This window comes from Adiantum capillus-veneris, chromosome 22 (assembly GCF_014529385.1).
Source record: "Adiantum capillus-veneris isolate H3 chromosome 22, ASM1452938v2, whole genome shotgun sequence".
Taxonomy (NCBI): Eukaryota; Viridiplantae; Streptophyta; class Polypodiopsida; order Polypodiales; family Pteridaceae; genus Adiantum; species Adiantum capillus-veneris.
This window is the reverse complement of record NC_140952.1, coordinates 21,589,793-21,597,189: the sequence shown is the minus strand read 5'-3', so window position 1 is coordinate 21,597,189 and position 7,397 is coordinate 21,589,793.

Sequence of the window (7,397 nt, the reverse complement as noted above, 5' to 3'; positions counted from 1 at the left end):
AAAATAGGACGTTTGTCAAGCTCCTCCCCATGTTGCTCTCATAGTGTGCCAAAAGCCTATTGGCTGACTTCCCAAGGGGTGCAATGATAAATTAGTTAATTTAATTAATATTTTTTGCATTTATCAAGTCCTCTCTCTCAAAGGGGAAAGGGGGACACTTGTCCCAAGACTACCATTGTTGCTTGTTATGCATCTGCATGTGATTGGTCAGGCAAGCAGGGATCCAATGAACTTCAAGCATGAGCTACAAGGGGGGGTCGACCAAAGCAAGAAGGAGGGCTTCTTGGGGGGTATACTCTCCCACACACACTCACACACACTCTCATTGTGTGAAGTGCAAAGTGCAAGAGCTCCATCTCCTTCTCCAAGCTAGTAGAGAAGTTGAGAGCCTACACCAACACTCTTGGCTATGGGATGCAAATCCAACCAAGAGCCATGCTTCAATGCTTAAGCTTTTCATCTTCTCCATCTCCATTACTATGCTATTATGTATGCTACCAAGAAGAGTGATGATAAGTGAGAAACTATTTCTTTCTTCTATGGAATGTTTCTTCTTCCTCTTCCCTACCCTCATTCCCGGCTAGCTCTCTCCACCTTTGAAGTTGTTTGAGGCCTTGGGACTGAGGCTTGGGATAGTTAATGCTTTTTGCAAAGTTTATGTTATGCTCGTGATGCATGAAGCTTTCTATCTTCATTGCATCACCTAGGTCACAAGGAACACAAAAATTGTATTGTACCGAGTCTCTCTTGATGGGAGAATCTATAATACAAATGCCTATTGGAGGGGAGACCGGCTCCACAAAAATCCGGTCGTCAACTATTGCCATGTTCTCTAAACTCTCTCTCTTGCAAAAGTATTGTTCATGCCAAGTTAACTAAGTACTATGTTTATGTTGCTACCATTAATTAAGTTCACTTCTATGCTCACAAAGTAATCTCACAAAAATGCTTTCTCTAATTTTCCTAATTCCGCTACTCTCAAAGTTCATAGGCCAATTTCATTACATTGGTATCAGAGCATTTGGTTTCTCTTTTCTTGCTTAAGAAGAGATGTCCTTAAGTAGCCTATTATTAAGGTAAGTGGGACTAGGATCTATTATCGGTTTTGTTGAGCCCACTATGTGAGATATGGTGCACACCTCAGGACCTCTGGTCTTAATAATGGAGTCTTTTTAGACTTTCCTACGGCTTTACTATTATTGAGTCATAAGAAGTCTGAAAGGAGCTATCCCTCGACAACTCTGCAATATTAGACCCACTCCACTACTCTCTATCATTAACCAATTCGAGCCGTGGGTGTAAATACTTAAGTGCTGATTTTCAAAGGCTAAGAGGAGTAGCAACTAAGGTTTTGAATTGCCAAAGAATACACTAAGTAAGGACACAAATTTTGTTAACATAGCTGACAATAACCAAGAGAGTAGAATGAACATTGGTAACTTTGATTTTGCACATGAAAGTGCTAATGATGATGCCCCCACGTTTGTCAATTATCTTGTTACTAGGTTGCAACAAGCTATGTGCAACCCTGCTTTGCAAGCCGAAGTTACTCAACAACTTCATGCTTATGGGATTTCCCTTCCTCTCCAAGAGGAGAGAGAGCTTAGGAGGCCTCTTGATAATACCCCCAGAAGAAGACTCTCTACCATACGAGAGGAGGAATCCAAAAAGCAAGAAAGTAATGAATCTTTAAGTTCCTCTGAATATGTGGCTTCAGGAAGACGACGGTCTAGACAATCACCAACTCCTCCCAAGAGGAAACGATCAACACACAATCCTTCTCCTCGTCACTTTGAAAGGGAAGAGAGGAAACAAAGGAAGAAAAGGGCAAGAAAGAGGTCACCCTCTTCCTTGTTCTTCACCTTCCTCCTCTTCCGACAAAATCTATGGCTATTCTCCTAGAGAATACAAGAGGGGAGGACATCGCAAATCTTACCCTGCATGGCGAAGGTCACAAAAGCTCAAGAAGTTCAAAGAGGGAGGAAAGAGTATCTCTTTTCTCACCTATGATGACACCTTTGGTGCCACCCACAAAGTATTGTTGGCCTTCATCCACCAATTTGATGCGGCCTTTGAAGATGATAGCTTCATGGAGTCCTCCAAGCTATTCCATGTAGCTATGCACTTCCAAAAATCGGCTCGTCAATGGTGGGCTAGCCTTCATGGAAATGGAAAAGTCCCAAAGACATGGAAAACTCTACGAGTTTCCATCATGAAGCAATTCCTTATAAGCGATGCAAAGGACAAAGTGCTTACCGAATGACATAGTTTTAAGCTTCTCTCTCATGAGTCTTTTCACAAATATGTAGACAAGTTTTCGGATTTACATCTCAAGGCTACTGCCTTCCAAAAGATAGACTTCGCCGAGAAAAAGCAATAATTTTGTGCAGGATTACCTAAAGAGATGGCCGAGTATGTCAACTCTCAACGGCCTGGTTCTATCATCGAGTAATCCACCACACCATGGTTGCTTCGTGCATCAATTTCCAACATGGGGCTCGACGGAATGTCAACCCCATGGAAAACAAAGACAAAAGTGATGCAAAGGGGAAAACCAATGCCCAAAATTCTTCACAAGGCAATTCCAACAACAACAACAACAACAATCGGTCCAAGGAGAAGGGAGTTTACAAAGGTAAAAACAAACTCTCTCATGAAGAGCTTGAAGCTTTTTGCAAGGACCATAAATGTTTTAACTGTGGGGAGCAAGGACATGGCTATCATTCTTTCCCCAAGAGAAATGCTCGCAATGAGACTCCTAGAGCTTCCACCATCGAAGCTTCAAAAGAGGATGCTCATGCAAAGGATCACCTCTCTCCTATGCTTGGGAAAAGTTAAGGGAGCATGATGCCTTCATCTTGTTTGACTCTAGCTTTACTCAAAACTTCATATCAACGGAGTTGGCCATGAAGTTGGGCATTCAGGATTTTGAGATGGGAGATACCGTAACGACTGACACAACTTTCAAGGGACAGCAAGCCACCGTTACTCCCTTGATTGGGAAGTTGAGGCTTCGAAGTTGAGGCTTCATATCCAAAGCTATGGCAACAAAGAAGAATTTTTCATCTCTCCTCTCCAACACGAGGATGCTATCCTAGGGGCATCATGGTTCAGCCGCATGGCTGCCAGCATGAAGTTCCCTGAAAGGATAATTTATTTCACCTACAGGGAAAAGAACATGTATATAGATTCTAGTAAGTATGGTCGTTCTATACCACTTGTAAATCCTCCTGCTTTTGATAAATCAAGGAAGAGCTCAGTTTTTGCCCACATGATTTTTGTTAAAGAGTCCCTAAAAGGTCCTAATGTTTCATCCAATGTAAATGGTAGGAATCAAGAAGAATTAGACTTGTCTAATTTTCTAAAAGGATTCCAAGATGTGTTCATCGATGGTATCCCTATGGACTTACCTCCAAAACAAGGGAATGATGACCATCGAATTTAGCTCCTACTAGGAAGCTCGCTGCCTAACAAGCCTCCTTATCGAGTTTCCCAAGCTCAACAAGAGGAGATCATGAGGCAAGTACAAAAATTGGTTGACAAAGGGATGGTGAGGCCTAGCTCCTCTCCCTTTTGTTCTCCATTCCTTTTGGTGCAAAAGAAAGATGGTACATATCGTGTGTGTGTGTGTGTGTGTGTGTGTGTGTGTGTGTGTGTGTGTGTGTGTGTGTGTGTGTGTGTGTGTGTGTGTGTGTGTATGTGTGTAGACTATCGAGCACTAAACCATATCACTATCAAAAATAGATTTCGCGTGCCTCGAGTAGAAGATCTGTGTGATAAGTTACAAGGCTCTACGTACTTCAGTAGGATTGACCTTAAAAGTGGCCATCATCAAATAAGGATAGTGGATGAAGATATCCTAAAAAGACCACATTTCGTACAACGTTTGGTATTTTATGAATATCTAGTCGTACCTTTTGGCTTGACCAATGCACCAACCATGTTCAATCATCTAATGGAGAAATCTTTAGACCCTACGGAAAGTTCACTAAAGTGTTCTTTGATGATATCATCATCTATTCCAAGTCCTTGGAGAAACACAAGCAACATCTCCAATAAATTTTTCAAGCATTGAGGGAAACAAGCTTTTTCTCAATCAAAAGAAAAGTGAATTTTTCCTTCAAGATTCAATACTAATGTCATATTATCTCTCAAGATGGTATCGATATGGATCCATCAAAGTTAGAGGTAATAAAAGGATGGCCTAATCCAAGAAATATTCATGAGCTAAGAAGCTTTATTGGTATGTGTGCATACTATAGACGCTTCATAGCAAAATTCTCTCAAATAGCAGGACCATTACATGACTTAACAAAGAAGAACGTTAACTATTCATGGAATGCTAAGGAGCAAAATGCTTTTGACAAGCTCAAAGAGAAGCTTATCTCCCAACCAGTCCTCATGCTTCTGGGTCTCTCAAAGCCATTTGAGGTCCAATGTGATGCTTGTGGTGATTGCCTTGGAGCAGTTTTGCTTCAAGAAGGGCATGCCATAGCATATGAGATTCGAAGGCTCAATACGGATGAACAGGTCTTAGGCATTTATGAAAAAGAGCTTTTAGTTGTTCTACATGCCCTAGACACATGGAAGCACTATTTATTGGGGACTCCATTTATTCTACAAACTGACCATGAAAGTCTCAAGTACTTCATGACGCAAACCAAGTTTTTTGACAAACAAATGAGGTGGGCAAATTTTCTTTTGCAATTTAATTTTCATATTGCTCGCATTGCTGGTAAGCACAATCAAGTGGCCGATGCACTTTCACGATGACCAAAAGTTAATGCGGTGTCTATAGCAACTCACAATGATCTATCTTCTATGATAGATGAGTATGCTATTGACCTTGACTTTAGAGGATAGATTACCTTGTGCAAGGCATCTAGCCTCTCCGTCACCAATGATGGCCCGCAAGTAGGGAAGGCATTGTGGCCCGATGTGGAAATCTCTGCACACATATCACATCATTGGAGAGAAGCTTCAAACTAGAAATGGTAACCAGAGAGAAGAATGAAAGGATTCATACTAGAAATATCTCCAAGCCTAGGATAGTCATGCATAGTCCACATAAGGATTCCTCTCACATTGGCTTCTCTCCTCTCCTTTGGAAGTGAAACATCTACAGCACTCCTCCAACTCCTTGGTGATGGGCTTGAGGTAGACATCCATATTTTCCACCTTATACTTCCCAGGCACAAGCAAGAGACATAATGCCAACCCTTGCTTTGGGGAAGAAAAATGAACCATTCCCCTTGTAGGATGGTCAACTTCCCCACGCCAATAGGCTATGTGTTACCCACTCCCTTCGTGAGAAAGTCATGTATGAATCCCATGCTCCTCCTTATGCAGGGCATAGAGGCATTCAACCTACTCTCTGAGGAGTAGAGACATATTTCTATTGGCCTACCATAAAAGTGAACATACAAGAGTATGTTTCAAAATGTGTGGTATGCCAAAAGACCAAGTATGATAAAGGGAAGCAACCTAAATTACTCCAACCATTGCCTATTCCAAATTCACCATGGGAGAGTATATCCATGCATTTTATTGTTGGATTACCCAAGTCTATCCATGGGAATACAGGAATATGGACAACAGTCAACAGGTTTAGCAAGCAAGCACACTTTATTCCTGTCAAAAAGACTATTAAGGCACACCAAATGGAAACTCTCTTCATGTCTCAAATTTTCAAACACCATGGATTGCCAACATCCATTGTGTCAAATAGAGATCCTAGAATGACCAATAATTTTTGGAAAGGTCTCTTTGAAAATCTAGGTACAAGATTGAATTTCTCTTCGGCCTATCACCCACAAACGGATGGCCAAAGTGAGATAGCCAATCTTACAATACTCGATATAATAAAGACTTATGTTACAAAAGTAGATCAACGCTCACAATGGGAAAAGTACTTACCTCTTGTAGAGTATGCGTAGAATAATATTGCACATACTTCTACGGGAAAAGCATTTTTTGAAATCATTGAGGGAAGACCTAAATGTCCTTCTCTACTTAAAGTACATAGGAAGATCTTTGTTACCGATGAGTATAGCCGTGACCTACAAGAATCTTTTCAACATATTAATGAGTCTATATCCATCTCTCAACAAAGCCAAAAAGCTGCTATTGACAAGCACAGAAGGGCCTTAACATTCAAAGAAAATGACTGGGTCTTACTTAAGTTTTCCAAGGCTCGTTTGAGGCAAACGACGGGCAAAAATCCTACAGGCCATCAAAAGTATTATGCTAAATTAGCAAAAAGATACTATGGTCCTTTTCAAATCTTGAAGCCCATCAATGAGATGGCTTATCAATTGAAGTTGCCTAGCCATTGGCTCATACACAATGCTTTTTATGCGAGCCTACTTAAGCCCTACAAAGTAGAGCCACCGAGTGAACCAATTATTGAAGACCCTCTCGAAATCGAAGACCAAGAAGAGGTGCTACAGCCCGAAGCTATCCTTCGGCATGAAGACAAGCTACTACGACATGGTAAGATTATCCAACGGTATCTTATTAAATTCCAAATTTATCCTTTTGAAGATGCTAGATGGATGCAAGGCATACAACTTAAGGATAGTATGAACCTTGTCAATGCTTACAATGCTACATTAGAGTAAGCAAATATACAAAATTCTCTTAAATGACCAATGTTTTAGTCTTAAAAAACTAGTTCTCTTTTTATTGAGCACAAATTTAAGTAGTATGCATACTTAGAATCATGTTTGTGACGCCGACGTCTCTCAAACACCAAGTAGAATTTGTCATCTACTTGGGAGAATGAAATGGACTAAAGAGTAGACATACTTGCGGCAGCTGTGTCTCCCAAGCACCAAATGGATTAGTCATCCATCTTGAAATGATGTCGTAGGGTAAAAAGTGATCCTCTACCGCTAAGAAATATTGACTAATGACTAAGGCTTTATCTCTTCTACCTCATAGTCAAGGATGACTATGATTTCAAGAGAGAGGTAATGTCATAAAAATATAATATCTAACCAACGCAAATGATTTTATCATATTTAACTGATCATTTTATGTGGGAGAATAGATGGGAACAAGGGTTAGAATATAGACATGTGCTTTTGGGTCTATCTCGACACAGGGCCAATGGTAAAGGGGCCCAAATGAGAGATGACTTATCAAAGAGCAAGGTTAGCTAATGGAGCTTAAAGACCTTAGGGTTCGCTTCATTAAAGACCTCCAATTGTTAGTGTTAAAAGTCCTTTGACCATAGGTAAGCTAGGACTGAGCTTGAAGGGGGAACCCGACCCAAGCTTGAGGTGCTTGTTGTGCTTGTCGTGCTTCATGACTAAGGTGCTTGAGGTGCTTGTCGTGCTTGCCGACTAGGGAGCTTGAGATGCTTTTGGGAACACTACCCAAGCTTGAGGTGATTT